Source organism: Hemicordylus capensis, chromosome 1, assembly GCF_027244095.1.
Source record: "Hemicordylus capensis ecotype Gifberg chromosome 1, rHemCap1.1.pri, whole genome shotgun sequence".
Classification (NCBI taxonomy): Eukaryota; Metazoa; Chordata; class Lepidosauria; order Squamata; family Cordylidae; genus Hemicordylus; species Hemicordylus capensis.
Genome location: NC_069657.1, coordinates 253,918,815 through 253,944,419, shown reverse-complemented (window position 1 = coordinate 253,944,419; position 25,605 = coordinate 253,918,815). Strand labels below are relative to the sequence as shown.

Below are 25,605 nucleotides of genomic sequence, written 5' to 3'. Positions count from 1 at the left end.
GAAACAGCAGCTCCTCTTGAACAAATCATAGGCTTCTAAACTTTCAGGAAGCCCCAAGCTAGTGTGAGAGAATATGCCCTCTTGTTCTTGCATCACAAAGAGTTAAGGGGAAAGGGGAGCAGTGTGCTAGCTGGCCATCCTGCAGTGCCAGAGCGGCACAAGCGTTCGTGCGATGCTCCAGCCTTCTTGGTAGTGAGGTCTTTCACCTTCGCCTTCTTTCTCAGAGAGTGCGCGGGCATGAATGACCAGGAAATGAGCTAAGTGCATAATGAAGCGAGTGGGCAGCACTCACAAGAGTTAGGTGAACGACGCTAGGAGAAGGCTCAGTCAGCGGGGGCAGGCACTGATCCTGCCCAATGGTCCCCATAATCCTGATGCCAAGCCTGGTTATATCTTTCCTGAGTGAGAGTTATGTAGCAATAAGGTGTGACATTCTTTCATGAGCTTCCCCCATAGCATGCCTCCAAATTTAAGCAAAACTGTGCATTAAGACCACCATTACATGTACCCGGACCAACATGGCCCACGCTGGCTCTGTGGTTGCTCCTCTGCCAGGCAGGACAGGTAAAATCTTCCAACTGCCTGACTGCCTTCACCTTGGGAGGTGTGTCACCTGTGTGGTATACTAAATACACTGTTAGTGGAACGGTGTGGGGGTGAAAGCCTTTTCTATGGGGAGGAATGCAGCTCGGTGCTTTGCATTGTTATAATGGTACCAGTAGTGGCCGGTGCAGGTGCTGCCAAGGGGGTGGCGAGAGACACCTTTAAGATTAAAGCAATCAGTGCTCACCTCTGCTCTTGCCACACCTGAATGCTGCCCGGAGCAGCAGCGTGCCACCCAGCACGCCCTGCGGTGGGAGATCGCCTCCACCACTCACCTGGACGCCGGCAGGGGATCGGCTCCACGGAGGCCAGGTGAGTGGTGGAGGTGATCCCCCACCACAGGGGGTGCTGGGCAGCACGTTGCTGCTCCAAGCAGCATCCAGGTGTGGCAAGAGCGATTGCTTTATTATTATTATTATTATTATTATTATTATTTTATTTTACATTTATATCCCGCTCTTCCTCCAAGGAGCCCAGAGCAGTGTACTACATACTTAAGTTTCTCTTTCACAACAACCCTGTGAAGTAGGTTGGGCTGAGATTGAAGTGACTGGCCCAGTCACCCAGCAAGTCTCATGGCTGAATGGGGATTTGAACCCCAGTCTCCTCAGTCCTAGTCCAGCACTCTAACCACTACACCACACTAGCTCTTAAAGGTGCCTCTTGCCACCTCTGCTGGCGGCCCCTGCACCAGCCACTACTGAACTGTACTACCCGTCCCACCAGTTTTCACAACAGAATGGGCTTTGCTTCTTCAGAAGTTAAGTAAACGAGTTTTATTAGTCAGAATTAATATGCTCAGCATCAGTTTCAGATACAATTGGCCGCATGATAGCTAACATACACAGAGAAGACCCAGGGAGTTCTTTTCCCCAGATTCCTCTAGTTTATAAGCTCCTCCTTCCATTATTAACCGATCATTCCCCACAGGACTGTTAAATAAACTTTTCTGCAGAATGTGCAGAAGCTTCCTGGTTCAATCCCTGCCATCTCCAGCTAAAGGAATCTCAGGCAAGAGAATTGGGAAATAATTCCACCTTAAGTGAGGTCATTGCCAAGGTCATTGCTCTGACTCAGTAAAAGGCAGTTTCATATGTTCACAGATACAGATCAGCATGGGAACAACTAGGACTAGGAGGTAGGACAACCATACTGGGGGATAAATGTAAAAAAATGTGTCTAAGAGCCCAATGAAACAAGCAACAATTGAAAATGTAGAAGTCATTATAAGTCTACCCAAAGAAAGTTGAAGATAAAAATAATTACTTGTACATGTTTATGTTTACATCAACCATTCAGAGATCCATAAGGTGGCAAATCAAATTTGTAATAGAAGTTTGATTGTCCTCTCTTTTACATTTGTTTTAATCTCATGCTGGTCGCTGACCGAAATAAAGAGACTGAAATCAAATTTGCCTGGGATGGAGGAAAGGCTGGCTTATACCTCTCTCTCTGTATTGTCAACTTAAGCAAAACCCTGATTCAGAATTTCTGCACCTCTGTTGAGAAACCAGTTGGCAAAATGGTTTAGACAAAGAAGGCCCCATTTGCGCATGTGCTTTGTTTTTCTTCCACAGTCAAGCTGATTAAATGCTATACTGTGCAGGTGCAAGGTATGTTTGTTTTAACAGTGGATGAAGGTCATAGTGCCCAGTGGCACAGGTGTCAGATTATTTTTTAAAAATTCTAAACAGCATGAAATCACTCCATTGCATAGCCAATTATATTTATTTTATCCTGTCAGGTTTGTTACCACTTGGAAGTAGACTTTATGGGGCTGATAACATGCACAGAGGCAACATCTTCCATCAAGCAGCCACTGTGCAGGCAGCTGGTAGCTGTTCCTCAGGATCAGTAATTCAGGAAGAATCAGCTTCCATGTACTCTAGTATGTGTTGCATATGCTGAGCCTGCCATCATAAGGGAGTGTTTCACAGACTCCGAGTGGTGGCCTAAAGCTCACATGCTGACCTTGGGTCAGTCTGTTTCTCTCAGTCTAACCTACCTTGCAAGGTTGATATGAGAAGCAAAGGTGGGGAGAGAATGATGTGCAATACCCTCAGCTTTCTGGAGGAAGGGTGGAATAGAAATGTAGCTAATCAAAAGCCCTTGGGTTATCCCTAAAAGGAGAGAACTTATTTCTCTTATAGGTATTGAACTCATTCTTGAACTCCATATCAAACTTGTTCTGTATCAAGCATAAATTACAGATAAGTAGCAGCAGATCTGTTTGTTTTTTAACCCAGTTCTGATCTAGTAATCTATAAAGGTGTGTGGGGTGCATTTTTTAGAGACATGAGGTGGAGGCATGCTAAACTCTCTTCCTCCACTTTTTGCCACCTGCTGCTTACCTTCTTCAGTTCCTCTCCCAAGGATTCTCTCCTCCCATCTGGGCTCTGACAGTAGAAGTTATCCCACTTGGGAGAAGGAGATATAGGGATGCAAGTGGCAGGCAGGAATAGGGACTGTTCAGTGGCTGTCACTTGTATGTCTCTTTTGCTCTAATAATTGGACCCACCACATCCCTGGGTTTGGGCAGACCCAGATTTAGACAAATAGGTCTACCACCATCACATCTAGTTTAAGCCTAAATTAAACACCAAATAAATATCTTGCAAGCATTAAAATTAATTTCCATGAGTTTCTGGTTCATCATATATATGATGTTTAGCTGCACAATCCTCATAATTAAGTTCCAGCAAAACTTGTAGAGCTATCAGAAATGAATGTGTTATAATCATATTTATTTACATTTAAATTTTATTTATTTATTTTACATTTTATATCCCGCTCTTCCTCCAAGGAGCCCAGAGCAGTGTACTACATACTTAGGTTTCTCCTCACCACAACCCTGTGAAGTAGGTTAGGCTGAGAGAGAGTGACTGGCCCAGAGTCACCCAGCTAGTTTCATGGCTGAATGGGGATTTGAACTCGGGTCTCCCCGGTCCTAGTCCAGCACTCTAACCACTACACCATGCTGGCTCAATCATATAAGTGTAAAACAAAGTTTTAGCAATGTTCTTACAATACTTAACTGCATTCTCACAGTAACCTCCTGAGATAGTTCACACTATATACCTGCTTGGCAGAGGGGGTAGGGAACTGAGACTGAGAAGCCCTGAACAGATGAAGAACACCAGTAACTGATGGCTCCCATGAGAGTTAAAAGGACGTTTCAGCAAAAGCACTTCATCCAGAAACATGTGTGAATGTATATATGGATATAAAAGTAGTACAACTACGCCAAGATTTTGAAAATAAACTCAAACTAGGACTCCTAAAACAAATTATCAACAATTAAAATAGAGAAGGTCACTTTGAAGCTGTGGAGTGCACGGCAGTTCTGAGAGCGGCACAGGAGTGGGAAGAAAGCAGGCTAAGGCCTCCTGCATCCCACAATGCACCACACAATAAGCACGGTGCATTGAGGAGTACCCCCTCAGCCGGGCACTTTTGCTGCCCGGCTTTGTGTGTGTGCTCGGACTGCCCCGGGGACCCAGGGAAAAGGGTGCCCTCGCACCCTTCTATCTGGGTCAAAGCCTAAGGAAAAAACTTGGGATACCTGGCAAGGCAGGGCCAGGATCAGCCCCCGTCCCAGCACTTCACATGAGCAGCCCTGCCCCAGTAGGGCTGTGCAAGCCCAGGTAGGGCTGCTCATGTGAATAGCCTTACCGTCTTTTGAAATAGGGCTAACTTTTTTTGCCGTGGGAGTACGGCAACTTTAAGGTCTGTTACAGAATGTCCTTCGAGGGTTATGTCTTTTTTCCCCCCTTCTTAAAATAAATGACATTAGCAGCCCTACCAAATGCCCAAAGGTATTAATTCCATCCACTTATCTCATAAAGTCATTGCTTATCACATATTTGCAGGAGCTGCTATTTCCAGGGCATTACTTATGCACCATTTAGAGGTTCTGGAGGAGCCCACATGCACACAAAAGCTACAATGGGACAGAAAATGCCTTGCCAACATTGCAGCATAGATTGTACTGTCATTAATTGTAGTCCACATTGGCCTTGCTAGGCAGCAGATCAGTGTAGGCAGAAGACAAACAGGTATGTGGACTGCAAGAACCGCATGCAATGAATAAGCTCATCCGGTCCCTCACAAAAGCCCTGTGCAACTAGAAAGTCGGGCTGTGCATTGAATTGGAATAATCATTATTTCCAGTTTGATATTGTTCATATCTTTGAGTTTTTGCATCATATCGTTCCTGATGCAAATATCTTAATCGAGACACACACACACACCCCAGTACAAAACTAGATAATATTTTTCCAGGCTGTACCTGATTGGATTCCCCACTACCACCATCACTGCTGTTGTTTTATCCAAAGCTTGAATCTGTTGATGTTCCATATATGAAAAGTAAAGAAGCGGGTAGTTAACTGATTGACATCTGTAGCTGGTCATTGCTTGAATACTTTCACAGGCTTGCAGATGCTGAAAGTGTGTTTCAGTTAGTTCATCTGCATCTCTTTCTCCTTCCAGTCACTGTGGGGAGGGACATAGAAATAATATATGAGACTGTTCTTTTGCTAGTGAGTAACCCTACCCTTTTGCTAGTGACTCTTAGGAGGAATACTTGATAGCTGCAACACATCCAAGCAAAGCAGAAATATCAAAGAGAGAGTGTGCCCCTTTCTCACAAACCCTAGCACACATCAGCCTGCACTTTGGGGGACAAAGTACTCACAGCAAAGGCTACCAGTGCCTCCAAGTATCCAACTAAAGCAAAGATCCAAGCATCAGAGGGCCAGTTCAGAAGATGATACTTTTAAAAGCACTATTAGGACAGTATATCTGTTGTTTTTTATACCCACTTGGAAAACAAATTAAGACGAACAGACAAATGTGGGTAGAGTGAATGATCCTATCCTGGGCTCTGTTGTTTTTACAATTTGAACTCAATAGTGAGGAGGAAAAAAACACTATTTAGCAATCCAGATGATCATCTAATCACTTTATAGTGACTAAGGCACATTTTAAATCCTACATACTGAGGCTGTTCAGATGAGCAGCCCTACCCAGGCTTGGACAGCCCTATTTGGGTAGGGCTGCTCATGTGAAGTGCCAGGATCAAAGCTAATCCCAGTGCTGCCTACCCGGGAAGTAGCGGTACGCTCAAAACTGGCTGGCCTGGTTCTGTTTGAGTCCAAACTGGACCCGAACTGGACCGGGTCAGTTTGGTTTTGTCCCCCATCAACCCCCACCCCCGCACCTGGTTCGGTTCAGGGGGGTTCGTTATACACACACACACACACACACACACACACACACACTTACTTATCCCTCCAGGGGGCTTCTCTGAGGCCATGGGGGGGGATCAGTGGAAGTTCCCCCTCCCTCAGCTGGCTTTCCTTATGTCAAAAATCACCCAGTTTGGGCATTCTTTGGACCTTTCCTGGCCTTTCCCCCTCACGGTGGCCATTTTGGAGGCTGCCGCACATACGCAATGGGCCTCTGTGTGGCCTGGGTCATGACAGCCCTGGGGGGGCTACATCTCAGAATCCCTGGGACCTCTACATGTGGTGTATAATATGGCTTGATATATCAACTCTAATATTGGTCTACCATGCCTAGAAGTTTCATCCCATTATGCATTACAATAGTACACACATAGGCATTCTGATGGCATAGGCATTCATACCTTTATGTCCTATGGAACTATGTATCTTTGCAATATGATTCAGTCTGCCATCTGAGGAACAATGCAATGATCTCATGAATCAGATCAGATCTGATGTTTTGATCTGTGAACAGCCCTACTAGGAGGCATATTTTCATTTGGTTGTAAACCGCCCAGTTTTGGGTGGTATAGAAATATGTTAAACAAACAAACAAACAAACAAATCTCAGGAAGATAGATCTCAGCAAAAGAATGTATCCAAACAATTCTTCTTCAAAGCAGCAGCACAGAGATGTCCTTCAGTTGATGAATCAACATGGAGGATTACGGCTATATGTGGTTATGTAAATCTTTTTACTTTCCACTTTCCAAAGTTACAGATATAAAATCCAGAAGTCTGCGATAGCATGTTGATATATGACTGGGAATTTATGTGTACCAGCCTGGAAAATGAGAACAGCTCTGACTTTTGAAGGGAGCGCACACTGAGATTCAGAATGCAAAACTAGTATTTGTCTATGGAAAGCATTTTGCATAAAAGATGTTCATGGGAGTAAATGGGAATTTTCAGCTTGCTAGAAGGTTTTGGGAACTGGGCCCTTATTGGTGACTTTAATTTTCACCTACTTCTACACTTCCTGGTTTTGACTGGGATTGAAAGCTGAAATGCCACAAAAAGGTTATTCTCATATTTTCTCAAGCCTGGTTTCAGTCAGGAAGTAGGGGGTAATCTTACAAAGAAAGACACCTCTCACAAGACAATTCTAGCTCAATTTTCAGAGTTTAAAATTTGTATTGATAGGTTTAGTGGGGCTTAGATAAGCCCTGAACATTTTTATGGCTAGCCAGTCAAACACTGAGTTCTAAGTTTCACATAAATTGCTTGTGACCATTTGGGGGGAATTTGATAGCAATAAGTCAGTTAGTTTTTATTCCCATTTTTTAAAAAATGAGACAAATCATCTGAGAATATAAGAAATGTCCACATATACATACAATAGTAATATAGATCTTTCCCACTCATTAAATTTTGGGAGTTATAAATGGCTATAGGTTTACGAATGTACTATATTCTGCTTGTACTGAACAGCTGGCATGGAGTTAAAGAGTCTCATGCACACACCCAAAAGCATGAGCCACTACATCTGTAAAAGTAACAAGTAGTCCAGGCTCCACTAGAACCCAGATCCTGATAAAGAGTACCCATTTATTCTGTCCCTGCCAAAGACGCTTCTCGGAAATTCCACTGTTGCCTACCACAGAGACTTTACTAATGAATCTAATACTCTTCAGCAGTTGTGCTGTCAAATGCTTAGTTCTGAAGATTTTCTCCCACTCTCTGTAGGCTTCTAAATGTCATGCAGTGTGACTCCAGACAACAAAGTATATGTGCAGAGGAAAGGAAAATGTATGGGTGTGTGTTGTAGTGGCTCATGTTATGTGTGTGAATTATATTCATAAACCATTGTGCAGTTCTGAATTCCCCTTTTTAAAAGTGCAGCTTTTATACATCTTTTCTTTGTCGATCATTCTAGATTAGGACAGAACATGAACCAAGCAAGATGTACTTTAGCAGACTCAAATTAAGGAATTTCACATATGGACAATACAAAAGCCTCATTAATCATATCAACAAACATTTAGAAACTTGTTATTACCAAACTCCTGGATGTTTATTAGTATATTATGATTTATTTTCAATTATATGTTTCAACCATTTAACCACTGGAATGAATACAAAAAACAAAAACAATTTGGCATGGTAGTTTGTTTTAAACTTAACAGTACTTCTGTTTTGAGTGCAAAAAAATCAAAGATTTCACTTTAAAGCACTGGGTGACATCCTGACTAAATTACATGACGGAAGTGCAATTGAAATTAATTATCCTTTGCAGTACTATTGAGTAACTTAGTCTGGATGTCAGCCACTAAGCTCAAAAATTAAATGAAAACTTTCTGTGCATGCTTTGCTTCAATTAAATATTTTTTAAACCCTGAAAATAAAGTTACGTGGTGAAAATTCCATTTAGTAAATGAAGTCTGTGTCTTGGGAAGGGCATGGAAGAAGGAGAATCCTTCTGGCATGTGAAATCCTTCTGTAAGAAGAAACCTTTAATTCAACTATTTGCCAGGGTCTGCCAGCTCTAAAGATATTTGATTTACATCAAAAAGCTGAGGAGGGAATTGGCCTTAAAATAATTACTCTCTCTGCTACGGTTTTCTGCAGAGGCCTGTCAAGTAACTGAAGTTTCCACTTCTTTTTCCACTCAAGAAGGGAAAGGCCCTCTGTGTAATGGCTTCTATCACTGGTACATCTGCAGTATGTTACACCTCACCTGAATAAGAGTGCAAAAGGAAAGCTATCTTAACAGCAGGTCCCATTTACACCAGATATCAGAGAGCTAGAGAGGTGACTATGAGAGCAATGTGAGGAAATGTCAGTGAGAGCTGAATAGGGAAGTCTTTGTGAAGGTTTAGTATGTTTGCAGTATGTTTGCCTAGGAACAAGATGTCAGTCCATCCTGCTCTCCTTGCTCAGGGAAAAACTCAGCAGCAGTACAAGAGGTTACCTTTGTTTAATAACTAGGTTGCTTATTTGTGAAATTTCTGCATCTTTTTTCCACCTTGTGTTTGTTCCAAAGGTTAAAGCTTATCTAATTGGATGTTAGGGATGGGGAAAATATCCTAAAGTGGAACAGAATACTTTAGGTGTTAGTTCATAGAGCCTGCCAAAGCCACCCAGAGATTTGGATCATGGTAGGATAATGAGTGTTCCACACATGTTGAGAGGTAGGTACCAACCCTCCATTTATCATTTTGTAGACATTAACACCAAATGTATTTAATGCAGCAATAATTCTTATAGAAAAATTACTAAGGCAATTTCAACATTGTTTATGGTCACCTGGTTATTTGGAACTTTAGATATGCTTCAGATAGTGTCTTTTTTAAAAAGATGGCAAGGAATTGGGAATCAAAAGAGCCAACTGCAGTTGGAGACAGTAGAACGTGTTAGAATGCCAGTGAAGTCTCTTTGTTTAATGCACTGTCTCCAAGGTAATAAAATGCATTTTCACTGATTTGTATATAAACAGTGGGAAGGAAAAAGTGATCATTCCAAACTCATCTTTTAGAAACAAATATGTGGTAACAAGAGTTGTTGTTCTTCCAACTCTTTTTTTCAACTCTTTTTGCCAACAAAGAGGTTTGTTGGCATTTTCATTTTGTTTCTAGGAAAGTGCCTGCTGTTCCACAGAATCTATTTGTTCTGTCTTTTCTTTCTTTCCCTTCCACATTGCTTATCTGAATATATATGCCTGCCCTTTGCTCAGATTTATGGGCTGGGGCAGTGCTGTGTGTATTTACAGTCTCCTGACCTGAAGACCTGGAGCTGAACAAGCAAAGGAGGAAACCAGGGCCCGTTCCATAAACAGAGACAGATATGAGGGGGAGGAAGGAGGCACTGCTAGCACTTAACATTTTTAACTTCTTGACCAAGCGAAGGAATTAGAGATTAGATTAGAGACCAAGAAAAATGAGAAACATGGTTAAAGATGTTTTGGGAGAAAAAGATATACTTTGGATTCAGGGTGCGTTCAGTATTTGTTAAGAGAACAAATGGTAATATAGTTGTAATAAAATGAAAAAAAAGAACCCAAGGTATAAGCAAGATATCAAAAGCATTTCAGTCAGAACTTGTCTTTCTTTAGGTGAAATAAAATAGGAACTTTTAAAAGGGGAAACCATGGAAAATATAGTGTCCACATGCAGCAAGCTATTATTAATTCAGAGTTTGTTCATAACAAAGATTTCCTAATTTCACATTTGTGGGTTCAGACACAGCTTTAATCAGATGGGCTGAAACTAACCATTAGGACATCTTTACAGCTGAGAAAGTGGCAACAACATGAATCAAAAAAGAAATGTAAGTTTGGAGAGTACCCAGAGGTCGCACAATGATAAAGATATTACTGTGATGAACATTTTGGTAAACAAAATGACCTATTTTTTTTATTCCAGATTGTCTTTCACTATAAACTAACTAATAACATTAGACCATAACAGAGTCTGATAGATAGGACTAAAGACTGGCCAAAATTTGAATATTTTATTTTATAGAAATGTAATTAACATTACAAGTGTGTATTTTGTTTTGTGTTGCTTCCAGGAGAGAAAAACTCTGCCATAAATTCTTATTGATTAGTTCAAAAGTGCCATAGTTTTGTAATAAACAAGTTTGTTTCCAAACTTAGAAAATCAATTTAAGCTTTGTTTTTTCAGATAGTTTCCTCTGTCTCACACTTATTCCACACACCTCAATCATGTGTGTTGAAATAATTACAATTTAAATTATATGTTTAAAAGTTAGTTGTGAATTAATGTATCAGGAACAAAATTGGATCATGAGACTTGTTGGTTGTCATACCTCAATAGGAAAATCAGATACGATGGTTAAACATTGTAGTTACTTTTGATACATTTAGAAATCTTGTATGATTTGCATTAGCAGAAAATTGAGAAGTACAAACTGAATAAGGAAACTGAACATTTGTGAGATGGTAGGCAAATAATATAATGATGATTTCTCACTGGGATTTATTTTGTTTTAATATTTTAACATAAACACTGCAACTCTTTACTTGAAGCCAGGCAAGCTCGAAATCCAGTCAAGGAAGGCTCTGCCTGTGAGAATTTTGGAGGTGATTACTCAGCTTCTAACCCATTCTGCTTTATTGTTTGTGCTGAGTTCCATTTGCCCATCAAATAATTTTTCTCCCTCTCTCATATAGTGCAGCCCATAGCAACAGTACATTTGGCTGCAACCATTTTGAACAGAGGCCTATCTCGATCTACCAGGGGAGAAAAAGGCACCACAAAGAACATTGAGATGAATTACTCTATTTTATGAGCCATAAAAGTTTTATTCATCTTGACACTGAAACAGGTTTAGGCAGTGAGTTGACACACCTTAAATAAATAAGTGGAATTAATTCCCCAGCTCTTGAAACAATAGAAGCATGCCTGTACTACTGAAAGCAGCCCCAATTGTTTCCTGGTGCTGCTTGATATTGATATTATTTGTGTTTTTCTGTGCAGCTTCCTCAGGGGCCTGCTTGATCCACTTCAGATTCTTACCCTGTTTTATTAGGGGTTGAAAAAGGTTCAAGACCTGGTTGTACCACTGCTCCCACCGACAGCTAAGGAACCAGTTTGGCGTCTGGTTTGTCTGTTGTTTTACTGCTGACCTTCAAATCAACTTTCACCCCTGACCCTTGGAGGCATCTATCATGACAAGAGGCTGTTTAACACAAATGGTGCCCATTTATAGGGGAAGAGACTCAGAAGATTTCCTTTTTATGAAGAATTTGGGTTTTTTTCATCCCTCTTTTCTCAGTCACCACAGGTGAAATCCCTCCTAGCAGCTGGCTTATGAAATAATGTGAGGGGAGGCCTTAATGAGCTGAAAGCACCCTCAGCTGGAGATAAATATATGCAAATGAGATGCACAAACAAAGGCGCCTGGACAGAGAAATATCTGCAATTCCAGCAAAATGCTGCCTGCAGCTAGAAGATGAACAGCTTTGATAAAATGGTAACAGAAAGCACCTTTTTATCCTCCAGCTTGTTTTACATTGCAATAGACCATTGTCACCGTAACCCTTCTGAGTATGCAGAGTTTTCTGCACTGGGGGGCGGGGGGGGGGAGGAAGTTAAACACTTGTTTTTAAGGTATTCAGGACCTATCATCCATGTGGGGTTGGTTTTTTATTTAGTTTTGGGGAGCTGTAATTTTTTCCCCCGAGTTTTGGCGATTGTCAATTTTATTTTTTACTACTTCTTGGTTTTAGGATATTGTTCTCCAGGATGCTGCTTTGTGTTGCTTATTTCACCTGCGGTTCAATATAGCTGTGTAACAAAGACCCTGCCGTCCTTTTTAAGATTGCATGGAGAGAAAACTCTGAGTTGACAACTAGTGAGGATCAGTGTTGGAGAGGAGAGAAAACAAACAAACAAACAGACACTTGAACATTCGCGGAGCAGCACCCAAACAGCCAGCATTAATGAAGGCAATAAAGTCTCTCTAGCTAATTCAAAGACAGACATGTAACATGCTGATTTTAATAAGCTTTTTAAAGGCAATCTCTAACTTTTGAAAGTGTCTCTCTTTCATTTAATTGTTTGGGGCTCATATATTGTCAAAACAAACACATCTACCTAATATGTTTCCAATATGTGTGTAAGTATTATATATCTAAGATAATGCTTTGAAATAATAGTTAAATTCTTTTGGGGAGGGAAAGAAAGAAAATTCTTAAAACAGTTCTATGCACAAAGAAAAGTTTGTTTGCCTGTATTCTTGATAAAGCCATGTATTTTTGCATACCAATCTTTCTTATTTAACTCTTCCTTATGTATCCATCTAATTTAGTGGCAGGTGAAGAAAAGTTTGCATGAAACTGGACTGTATAAATCTGAATACAAATATTTAAGAGTTTTGTGAATTATAAATACTTGTACATGGATTGGGAGACTTATTTCTGTCAAACTGTTTCAACATTTTTTGTACATGGGGGGAGGAAAGCCTGTGTTTAAGCATTCTTATATGGTTTGAATATTTACAGCTGTTACACTATAAATGTGCTAGATTTTGTTTTCTCAAATAAATTTTATGTTTATTTTTTGGAGGAATAAGCTTCATTTCTAATATATTCATCATAGAGATATAGATGAAAGTCTGTGCATGTACACACACACAAACACACACACACACACACACACACACTTCTGTTTTGATAATCATACTTTCAGAAGCTCAAGAGTTAAATGAAATCTGGTTTTGTATTACGAAGGATTTCTCCTCCCGCCCAGGTCTGAAGCGGCTGCATTATTACATTCAGTTGCTGTTGTTTGGAAAGGGCAAACAGCATCTTAGGCACAGAACAATGAAATTACAGCTGAGATTTAGGTTAGCAAAAGCCGTCTTCCGCAGGCTTTTATGATTCATTATTTCCCATTAAATACAGTATTAGAAGTGTACACCAGATAGCTCATGCTTGCTGCTCTCAGAGCACATTATCTATATTACGCAGGCCTGGGGAGCAGAATTAGAAAACTTTTGGGGAATGAGCAATATGTGTTTGCTGATAGAAGTACCATATGGCTCATCTTCATCAATTGCTTTCATTGCGACTCGAATGCTGGAGAAATTAAAGTTTTATTTGATGTGGCACAGCTTAATGAACTGTCTTCTGTTAGGAAAATTGAATATGTTTCCTGTTATTTGAGTGCAGAGTCCTCATGGTTTGGGGTTGATGAGGGATGCATTATGTATTGTTTATTTAGCATTTTGAAAACAAAAGCCAAAAAAAAGGAAGATAAAATTGTTCTGCATCAGAATAATCATTCCACATTTTTTCTGGACCAATCCCCCCCCCACTTTATTTTAAATTTACCATCCTGCTTATTAAGTGCAAGGATGACTGTATACTTTTTTATCTAGTCTTGATATGCAATGTATATTTAGATATTTTGTCTAATCCCAGCATAACAATTTTAATAGCATATGGTATAACCATTAATAAGAAGGAAATGTTTCCTATGAGCTGGATTGCTTAACTTTTGAAGATACTCCCCTCCCTCCCATCTCCAGGAAGTTTTTAATGCTTCAGCAGTATGTTTAAGATCTGCATTCCGTGAACATAATATGCCTAAAATGGAAAATCTAGGGGTCTGTCCACAGAATTCTGAAAAATATCTTACCATTTTCTGCCACAGACATCTGTGGATTGCACAGCATTCTTATAAAGTCACACCAATCACTGAATTGTAACATGGTGAATTGAAAGGGAAGGAGAAAAAAAATTGTGGACAATTATCTAATGGTCTAGTTCCATTCAGGTTAATTAAATTCTGGCAACAGAGAATTTAGACCCAGATGAATTTAGCATAAAAATGTAAATGTTAGATGGTTAAAATGATAGGAAGCAATCAAACACAAAAGATAACGTTTGACATTTGTAGCAAAGTTGTATATTACAGTAGTTAACTCTCTAATTAGTGGATCAACATAGACATGTTTTAATTTGGGGGGAGGGGGAAGTATTTTAATAATGCTGGAAATTTTCCAAGGCCTTTAAGAGTCAGCTTTGATCATAGGAGAGGAATCTCCCCTTTCTTGAAGCTTTGTTTCTGCACTGATGTTTTAGCAATAAATAAATAAATTAAATACATAGGTCTTCTAAAAAAAAAACTTAAGATGACCCCATTTGCCATATTGAGAATTCTTTTTGCAATAAAAAGCAATTTGTCATGTACATCCCCTGATGTTTTTGTGAAATCTGTCAAATGTTCTTGTTAAACAAATTCCTTTTGGAATCTAAATACTGTCCTTTAGAAGAGCACTTTCTATTATTATGTTTATAGTCTTGAAGCCAAAAATTGCAGCTTTTGCTCAGGAAACATTTGCCATTGACATTACAGGAAGGTTTTTTCATAGGAGCAACACCTTTGTCTTTTGCTCAATAGTTGTTGCACAATTACAGGATATTACAGCTAAACCTGTTTTAAGAAGAAATGACAAAACAATGCTATCCTATTTTTCTTTCTGTATTATTTGCCATCTTAAAACAGTCACTGCTGTGCTTTCATATTATGTAATTTTAACTAAATCACACTTAAAGAAGCAAACAGGCAGAGCAAACACTGCTGAAGCCCCCAAAAGTTTGTTGTAAAACACTGATCTTTCTTGGTGAAGAAATTGGTGCATTTTATGAACACTCTTCCATGAGAGACACCTCCTTTGAGGAACACCATTGTGCATTGTTATCAGCATGGCGTAATTTGACTGTTGACAAAGTATCTGTGGCAGTGAGAATGAAAGCAGTTAGAAGTGTGTCGGATTGTAATCAAGAAGATGCTTAGCTGTGCAACACTGCATCTTGAGCAGATTTGAATCAACATTGCCTTGAGGGGACATGCACATACAAAAAAAAGTCCATTAATTTTTAGTGAGAAAATTAGAGTGGCACTTGATGAAGTGAAATTTGACATGCGTTAATTGCTCCGCAGCTCTTCTAATTAGAGATTTTCAAATTCTTTTACTCCTGTCAAATTGATGCCACATTGCCTTAGTGGACAAAGAATAAAATTGCAAATTGGTCTGATCAAGTAACTAGACTGTTTGTGCTTTATTTTTAATGTCAGCATTTCCATTTTGGTAAAGCTTGTGGTCTGGTTACAAAAAGAGGCAGGAAACAAGAAGATAAAACAGTATTTTATTGTGACACTTGGTAGTAAATACAAATTTCAGTTGCTCATCAAATTTGAACTCAAATGAAAAAATACTCATTCTGAATTTTTAAATACACATTGTTCAGCTTTCCAGGGTTGTGGATTAGGCTAAATTATTTATATTTCAGACACTATTGTCCCACTGAACTTAACTGGGCAAAAACCTATGTAAATCTAAGTACTCAATTGGGTTGTAAATCAGTCTGCCATATAGTTTATCATAATACAACCAGTTTCTTAGCTTTTGCTTGCAATAAGCCATTAGGAAAGTACACATGCATTGATGCTTAATGCCATTCTAAAATATGTACTTCAGTGATGCAAGTCATACAGTGGAATTCCTATTTTCTATAGCCTCAAAACATGTGTGTGCTAAATCACGGTTTTGATGTCATCATATGAAACGGTAAATGAAATGTATTGCAACATACTAGCTGGATCTGAAGTAATTATTTTTAAGCTTCTGTTCTCTAGCTCTTGAACCCTTTCTTAATTCATTAACATACTGAAAATTTTTTCAATTTTCCATTTTCGTGCAATAACAATATTAATGCCAGGGCCAAAGCCTGATTGGAGCTAAATTACTTGTTACCTGCTGGCATTTATTTATATGGCATTGAATTATAAAGCTTTGCTATTGTCATGCCTTGGGCGAATTGTTTATGACACCAGTAATAGGAGTAATTGTTATTGTTGAAATTACCTGTCAGCTACCCATAGCAGTGGCCCTTGTCCCACTGACAAATAGTGACAGGGGAGAGCGATCCTCCACGCGTCCTCCTGATGACTTCTCCTCTGATAATAAGGAGTGCAGGGCCTCTGATAATTTGCCTGTCACTGCTGAGTGTGGCTTAGAGAGAGTTGGCCAAATTGTTGTCATTCACTTTGACAAAGACAGCAAAATGCTCTGGAGCAGGAGGGAGGTTTATCAAAATAAATGAAATTGCTTACACATCCTTTGTTTAGATTCCAACTCTCTCCTCCCCCCCCCCCACGCTCCAGCTTTATATGAGGGTTGTAAAATTGCAATAAATTTCTTTTCGCAGCTACCTGAGTCCACTGCAAGCCACAGGAGGCTTCAAGAACTTGCTGTCTGCTAAGTGAGAAATATTATCAAAAAGCACGCCCACCCACAATCGGTTACACTGACCTCAATAATGATAACCAAGAAATTGTGGTTCTTTTGAATTAGCTGACTGCTGTTGTTGTTTCTGCATGTTGTTGTTTGTGGTATTTTCTCCCCACCCCACTCACTGTTTTTTTGTACCTCAGTCAAAAACAGATAGCCGCTTTTAACACTGAAATACCAATAATGCTCAGCCTCCTGCCTCTTTAAATCATGATGTGTGCCTGAGCAGCCAGGATTCTTACAAGATAATGTGGTTGTTGCACAGAAATTAGTATTTCCTCTAGAGAAAAAGCTTCAGCATCTTAATAAGCAAAGACTGTTTTCTCTCACAGAGAATTGGTAATCACAAGATTCCTGAAGAAGCAAAGCTGCTTTGTTGTGTAGTGAAGACTTCAGATTCTCTCAGTTCTGTCCCTGAAGGTAGTGGCCTGACCCAGTGGGTTTGGACAGTGTGGGCTGGACAGAATGTTCAAACCTGTCAGATGTTTTTAGCCAATAGAATTGTGCCATTGCTGAAAAATGCTTTCCAATTTCTCCAACACACCTCTCAGCTTATGGCTGCCAAAACTGATCATACAATTAGGATGTCCAAAACTGGATATCCTTATTAAGCATTCCTTTTGGTCCTATTGAAGCAATGAGGGTGCACTGGCTGATTTCTCCTTTTACCCATCCTCTTGTGATAGCAATAATTACCTGCATCCTGGTCTTCATCAGACAGCCAAATCACTGAGTACACTGAGCACCTTCAGCTTTGCCTTGAGTGCTGTGCACTCCTTAAACTTGTCATGATTTGATGAGGAAAACCTCTCCACAAGTCACTGTTGCATAATTTTATTGGCTTTAATAATGTGGTTTTGTGGATAGAAATATCTGGAGATGAGAGCCAACTGTACACAGCTGAGTCATGCACTTGTTTACATGGATGCTCTTTCTTCTGTAAGTAATTAAGTTTGAATTATCCGAGAACTCTTGGGTGTGGTGCCAACCTACTTCACTTGGCTCAAGCAGGGATGAAACAGAGAAGCAAAATGGCTGATTCCCGACCCAGTTAAACTTTCCTACATGGATTTAGCCTGTCGATAAGTGAAGTCTTAAACTGCCTAGTCTAGAATAATCCCATTGAAGTCAAAAGGGACTACTCCAAAAGTAAGTGTTTTATACATGCCAATTAACTGTCTATGGGATTTTCGTGAGAGTCCCATTGAAGATAATAGGACTAAATCCGCCTAAATCCGAGTATTAACTGGATTGTGGATCAGGCTGCCTGACAGACACACTGAGCAAGAAAGTAATTTTAACAAAATGACCAAGTACTTTGATCTTTCCATGAAGTTAAGCCCAGAGTTTTAAGCTATGTTCAGAATCCTTCAAATAAGTGGGAAACTAGTGTGATATTAAGTGTTTTCTAAAATGAGAAATCTTCCATTTCTGGTCAAACAGTGTATTTTTGTAAATTCCTTTTTGCTTGTATTTTTTGCTTCTTGTTTGCTTTCAGTTCAGAATATGACTGCTTTACTGGTAGAATGCAGTGATACCATTAGGAATGGCTGAAGCTCTACTTAAGACTCAGATAGCTGAAGGGTGATAGTTTTTTACAAACATGATTCTGTTTTTTATCTCTTGAGAGCAACACACACACTTTTAAAACCTTCATATAATTTAGTGAATCACTTGATGCACACCATCTGATGTCTTCTCCCATTAAATTAGGTTTCTTAGGAATGTGTGGCTTAGTTTGTCTAAAAACACAATGCAGTTTAAATGTATTACATTATTCAAATTCAGTTTGATATGTGTATATATAACTGGAATTTTTCCTTCTCTCTTTTCTAGCCCTGCCATCTTTCCTTTCCTTCTATCCCACCTTCCATAAGTTGGCCCAGCCAAGAGCTAAACTCCATAGATGCACATGGTAATTTAAATTTAAACTTTCTAAAACAACTGCTTGTGAATGTGCATTACAAAGTGAATGATGGCAAATTCTTTCCTTTTTCTTTCCATGTAAGATTTTCAAAACATCCATTATTGTCGGGGGAGACTAGGCAAATCAGTTTTGCTGTTCTAAATAAGGCAATGCGATGTTAAGAAAGATGTCAGAAATAAATCTTACCAGATTCAAATAACATTTCTGCACCATGTCATCATTGACGGCCATGTCTAATTTTTTATTTTTACATAATTTAATAAAATATTTGTTACCTAATGATCAATACATAAACAAGAAACTATTATGATTAAACGTTTAAGATTACAAGAGTGATCATGCGCAGTATGAAGTGAGTGTGTATGTGTGTATAATCTTGTGTTATTCTTTAGGATACATTTTTGGTACAAATTATAAATATACTGTAAACCATAAAATAACTCATAAAAAAACTTGATGTAGTTTAGTATGAACATGCAGCATAGCAGGGAGAGCAGGGAATGATGTCAAAGTTTTGTTTTTTCCCCTTTTAGCTCACTCCCAAGTGTCCCCCCCGCCCCCGTATTTTTTTGAATAAACTGGATTAACTGTACTTAGGACAGCAGATAAGGAACATATTTCTGTTGCTTGAAAACATTCTTGAGGATTTACACAATCATTGCAATACATTTATGCTTCTGCAACTAGATTTACATACTGTATTTATGGCGTTTCAGAGCATACGTACGAGAAAGAACATACAACAACCCAAATCTGGAATAAAAAGTTCATACAGTATATAGATACACATACTTTTTTTCTTTACTAAATCCATGATGAGAACACCTGCTCTGACTCTGATTTCTGATATGTTGTTAACAAAATCTTCTGCAGAAGTGCGACCTTCTGAAGCCATAGGCTTCCATAACTAGAAACAATATGAAAAGCAAAATGAAAAACAAAAAGATAAGGTTTACTCGTTTAGGTGAATGCTTGGATTTCAGTGGACACCATGCCCCCACTGCCAAACTCAGGCTTAAAAATGGGTGGGGGGAGGAATTTAGACAAATTTGCCTCTTAACCTTTAAAGATTTTCTGCCTATTCCTGTATGTCCTTTATTACATTAATTTTTTATTTAAATTACACCATTAACTGGATATGAATTTATCAAGAATATATATATTGATTTATAAAACACTATCATTAATTATTATAATAGCTAGATGTAGCTGGTATTACAAAGCCATTTAAAGGTTTTTAATATAATTCGGACATACATAGATAGATAGACATTATGGACAAGAGTACAATTTAAACTGGCTACCAGCAGTTAATGAAATCCTTGATTTATATTCTGCTTGTGAGATTGATTAGGTTGTTGCTTTGTGAAACTATTTACTTTGTGTCATTTTTCAAAGGAGGTCTCATTTTAAAAATAATAATAAAGCCAACTAAAATATCAAATAGTTTTCCAAACAGATTTTGGTTTTGGTGTTTTAAATGCTAGGGATAATTTGTTTGAGTCTGGAGATGTGTCATATGCATTCCAGGGTTAGCTTTCTTGACAGCACTCCTGTTTGCATATGTACAATGTCACAAGCTCCTTTGCTGAAACAAATTTCTCTTTGGCTTTAAAAGATTATCTCATGTATCTAATTAAATATGAAATTTAGGAAGTCCCTATTGACACAGTTTTATTACGGTATATATAGATAAAGCTATAGATATAATTTAAAGTTGTGGGGGGAAAATGGGACTTACCCTAATGCTGCGTAACAGGCAATCACAGAGAATATTTTGATTTAAAATGTAATCCGAAGAAGAGAAAAGGAAGGTACAAATAAGGAATGATATAAACAAAGCACAGGTATATAAGACTTTTACATTACTGACAATGCATTAATCAGTTACACACTGGAGGTTTTCATCTTTTCATTTTCAGTGTTTTTTTGAGCTGCTTGATCTCTTGATTCTTTCTTTATATGATGCATTCCTTTCTAGCAATGTGTGTTACAGATATACTATGTTTCTGCTGCTAGTCAGACAAACCTCAAGGCTTGCAGAGAAGGTTATCTTCATCCGATGAGTTTAACAACAATTGCAGGGCATCCTTTAGGGTTAGCCAATAGGCTCTTCTCTGGCGACGCTACTTGGTATTAACCATTCTGTTGCTGATTTTTTTTATGCCTAACAACTTGGTATTTCCTGAGGCAGGCCTTGTTTGTTTGTTTGATTGTATACACACACACAGAGTATTCAAACTGATTTCTTGTGTGCATCTTAAGCCATCTTGTAATTTAAGCATATGCTTTGAGGATGAGTGGTCTCACCAGCTTTTTTGTTTAACATGATCACAAGGAACTGCATCGTCTGAATTAGAGTCTTTCCAAATAATTTTGTTGTAACTTCCACAATTTTGTGGGGACATTTTAGCCACCAATCTGAAGCCCCATGTGTAATGACATTTCAAAACATATTTTCAAAACATGTCTGACTGGAATCATTCCTGAAAGATTGTTCTTTAATTCTAACAGTGCTACAAGATTTATTTTTAATTTAAAAAAAAACAAAAAACACCCAACCAAAAACCAATACATTCTTGGTCTTAGAAAAACATGGAGTGCACAACCCAGTGCTGAGTACATGGGGGAGAGCAGAGTGTGTAACTGTTAGGAAAGCACTGCTAGGCCCTCATCACTGATGGACAACTGGAGAGTGAAGAGTCATCCTTTACACACTGTAGAGACTATTGGCGGTGCAGGGTACAACCAACACAGCCCGTGATTATCAGGAACCTGTGGCATCTAGGCTGGGTTCCTTGAACTCAAGAAGGGGTTACTGAGTATACTTGGAGCTTTTTTTTTCATTTGAATAAATGAGAGGACATCCCAACCCCGTCAGCCTTCAGCAATGAGATCCTAGCACTACCTTACCTTTTACATGAACCACAACCCAGCAGTTGGACAAGCATCTGGAGCCACTAAGCACTCTAAGTCTGGGCACAGAAAATCAAGACTGCTAGATACTCAAATTCCAGTCCTTTATGTTCTTGGCAGACCAATGCTTGGCATGATATCAGAAGTACACCTAGCTAATTTTGGAGCCTGGACCTAAAGTCCTTCTTCGGAGCCCACCACCCAGCTTGAGCCCCCGCTGCGAGTTAAACTTCATCCCCCTACACACAGACCCCTAGTATTTTTAACACATGGGTTCTTGAAGACACAAACAGCAACTGCTCACAAGAATGTAAGAATATAAAATGGGTATATTTATGCAAATAAGCATTAGCAGAAACATTTCAACACACAACTTAACATATTGCCATTCCACATATTTCTTTCCCCACTCTCCCCATCTCTAAAACACTGGGCACAGGTCACAATCACACTTGGCCACCTGTCACGGTGCGGGCCAGCAGTGACCACACCACCCAGGACAGACTAAAGAGGATTTGATGGCCCCCAGGAGATGTGGAGGCCCTGGACTTTGGCCCCAAAATCCAGGGGTAAGAGTGCCACTGCATGATATGGCACAACATGACTTTATCTGAATGAAAAAGCCTCCAAGAATACTCAGTAGGCAGAAACTGAATCAGGGCTCACTTTGTGTGCTTTTGGTGCTCTCTGCAACTTGACTTCTGTATATACAGGACAAAAGCTGGATATAATTTTAAAAAATTGCATCAGAACAAATTAAAAAATAATTTTTACCGTCAAGCAATAATGTACAACTGATAAATAAAAGGCAACTTCTGATATAAAAACCCCAAAACCCCTTCTTGAGTTCAAGGAACCCAGCCTAGATGTCACAAGTTCCTAATAATCACCTGCTCTATGGAAATACTTATCGGTAGTTGGGTCTATGCATTCCCATATAGGTATCAAGACATGAACAAATTCCATCACACTTACCCTGTGTGTTGTACTACACATTGTACAGAAGATTACCACAAAGACTTCTGAAACAGAAGAAAGGTGTGAATTAAGGAGAGGTTTGTAATTCTCACTCTCTATATTTCTTGTAATTTGAGAGTGTCAGAATTTAAATGTTGTAGAAACTATTCTTTTTATAGCTACATAAACAAAAGCAGACAAGAGAAAGAAACCATTGCCTAAAAGCATCTGGAAAGAACTTATTTGACTCAAATGAGTCAATGGATATTAGCAGAATTATTTTCAAACGTATCTAATGGGCAGATATGAATTAGGAAGCTCAGTTGAATTCTATAAAAGGAGTGGCTTTTGACCAAATGGACCCTAGATCTTCTGCTATAGTATGAAAATGCTTGAGAAAATGTTCCACGATGTAGTACACCTTTCATTTAGGTGGAAAGACTTATGAAGATGTTTCATAATTTTTACATACACTATTTCTGTTTCATCTGACAGAGCTATTCTTGTATGCATTTAGTTTTCATTATCTCACATTCAACATCCTGATCAATGGTTAAAAATAATGTTGATAGTACTTATTTGTTTTCAGCACCTATTTTTGAAATAGCAGCCCCTCTTCTAAAAACATTAATATTACATTCCTAAATAACATCAGTGCAGAAGCAAACTTGATTCATTGCAGAGGAAGGTGCTTTCTAACGGAGCTTGCATAGGACTACAACTTTAGGCACAATCCACAAATTACTCTAGCAATTCCTTTAATGAGTTAATGAGAGCTGGAGTAGGTAATGTTTGGCCCACAGGCCAGGGTGGCCTTTTCCCACCATCTAGTGTAAATGTTGGGCTATATGGTTGGGAGAAAGGCCTTGGGCCAGATTCAAGTTCTTGGTCTGCAGATTGCTTACCCCTACTGCAAAGGGAACAGGGCTATGGCTTGGAGCTTTGGGTGTAAGTAAATAACATTGGATTCAAGAGACATTTACATGCACATTTATGTATTTCATATTGGAACCATTTGGTTTTGAATTATTCAGCATCTGCAATAGATAATGATATCTGGATGGACATAAAAGATATAGCTCATGCAATCTTAACATCATACAGCCTTAAGCTCAAAAATATGCATCTGAAAATTCCTTTTAAAAACATCCTTATAATAGGAACACTAGAAACTTGTTCACACATGCAAGCAGGGCCATCTCTGTACTACATAGAGAAATATTGGTATAAACTGATTTGTATGTAGATACAGCAAGCAGCGGCCAGCAGTGATTCCTGTGATTGCCACAGACAGACAAATGCTATCATATGTAATAGCAGAAACTGCTGCGGCCTACTATTATCTGTGCAGCCCAGTTCACATAGACATCCCCCCCACCAAATTCCTTAAAGTGCTGATTTAGTTAGTCTGTTCAAACCTATGCCAGTGATCACAAGGATCTGATGGTATAGGCACTAAGTAATAGCATGATAAAGTTAAGAGCCTCCCTGCTTATTTCTCTCTGTCTCTCTTTCTTGTCCATCATGTTGGTTGCTTTTCCCTGTTTTTGACCTGCACTTTTTTTCTGGATCAGACACAGACAGGTTGAGAGGTAATAAGAACCAGATGGACATAGTGCAGAAATTGCCCAAATGTGTATGAGAATGTGGGGAGCTGTCAGGCATGGAGAGAGGCTGGAATTTTTCAGCAATAAAATGGGATTTATCACCCACTCTACCACAGTCATTGCCGACAACCGTTTACCTTGACAGAAATCCCATTCCAATAGGCCACTCTGATGCAGATTTTTTTTTTTCCTCCCAAAGAGTGATGATTGGTATTTGTTCTAAGGCTCAAATGGCCTGCACTAAAGGTGAAGCATTAGGCCAAAGTCCTGTATTCCCTACTGAGGCAAATGAACCTGCTAAAATAAGTTCCTTCCACAAAAGCTGTGTAATTGAAACCAGAGTGAGAGAATTTGATAAATGGCTTGACCCTGAAGGAATGTTAAGGTCATAAATTTTCATTGCATTTCCCCTCTTATTTTTTAATATATTGATTATATTTAGTATTTGTCTCAGACTTTTTCAACAAGCTTGCAGATCATCAGCCATTGTCCAAGAGCAGGGCACGGGAAGTGGAGGGTGGGAGGTAAATCAACCATTTTAAAAGGCTTAGCTGATCTTTGGCCATTTTGGGAAAACATAAGGGTAAAGACACCCAGTAGTAATGACTGTCTGCTCTCTTATGCTACATCTAGGGAAGAACTATATTTAGACCCTAGAACGAGGCTACAGAAAGTGCAGTTCAACACATAATAATAAAGACTGTATCTATAAAATTATGGGGAACTTTATGGATGCCATTGAAAAGAAAAGGTTGCATATCATCTGCAGTGATCAAAATGTACTTTGATGTAGTCTCCAGAGTGACAACAATTTCATTTTATCTGAAAATGATGGTTGAGAGTATTTGCTGCATAAAATATACACATGTGTTTTGCACTTATTTCAAATGCATATTTGGGGGGAAAGGGAGGAATGCAACAGAATAGCAAGTTTTTTTAAACAAACAAACAAGCAGAACACAGATCATTAGCCTTCTTTTTACATCTGCCACTAACAAGAAGGCCCAAATCTCACACATGCATTTTAAAGTACTTCAGTTAACAATTTGGGAATATATTTTCTTAATTCTGTTAATGCTTACCACCATTCACAAATTATGCTATTTCTGATTTAAATATCTTCACAGAACATAAACCAACAGGAGGCACCCCAACCTTGCCTACACCATGTGCAATGCCGCTCCCTGCCTATCTCATGCGACTGTGGGGGTGGGTGTGTGCACTCGGCCCCTTTGAGGTAAGCAAGGAGTCCGCCATGTTGGAGTTGGTCACATGACCTGGGCCAGCCAATCAGGTGCTAGGAGCAGCAGTTTAAGACGACGGCTCCATAGAGCTCCTTCTCAGTTGCTTGGACTGAGCAGCCTTCCGTCCCAAGTAGGAATTTTTTGGGTCACACCTGATTGGCCTTGGTGTGGCCTTTTTCCGCCTACTTCTCACTGAAACTAATTTAGGGTTGTCATCTTTTGACTGGTCACTTGCCGATGAGTGCGGTTTAGTTTAAGTGTATCAATCGGTGTTTGACTGGAGGACTCTTTAAGGCGAGTAG

General features: G+C 39.2%; 2 long non-coding RNA genes across 3 annotated transcripts in view; one reads left to right on the top strand and one right to left on the bottom strand.

Moving 5' to 3' along the window:
- The window catches only part of LOC128346636 (uncharacterized), a 32,412-nt gene extending 7,155 nt beyond the window's left edge, over positions 1-25,257 (bottom strand). Inside the window, exons 1-3 of one of the 2 annotated variants that reach the window (XR_008317098.1) lie at positions 25,142-25,257; positions 22,471-22,517; positions 4,892-5,097 (exon numbers count right to left, since the gene is read on the bottom strand). This is a non-coding gene — a long non-coding RNA (uncharacterized LOC128346636). Of the gene's footprint in view, positions 1-4,891; positions 5,098-18,799; positions 19,487-22,470; positions 22,518-25,141 lie in introns of those variants that run through there. The other variant, XR_008317100.1, reaches the window with a different exon arrangement.
- Positions 8,648-12,919, top strand: LOC128346644 (uncharacterized). The gene is made up of 3 exons (XR_008317101.1): positions 8,648-9,022; positions 11,330-11,825; positions 12,082-12,919. It is a non-coding gene; the product is annotated as an uncharacterized LOC128346644 (long non-coding RNA).
- Positions 25,258-25,605: the final 348 nt, after the last annotated feature.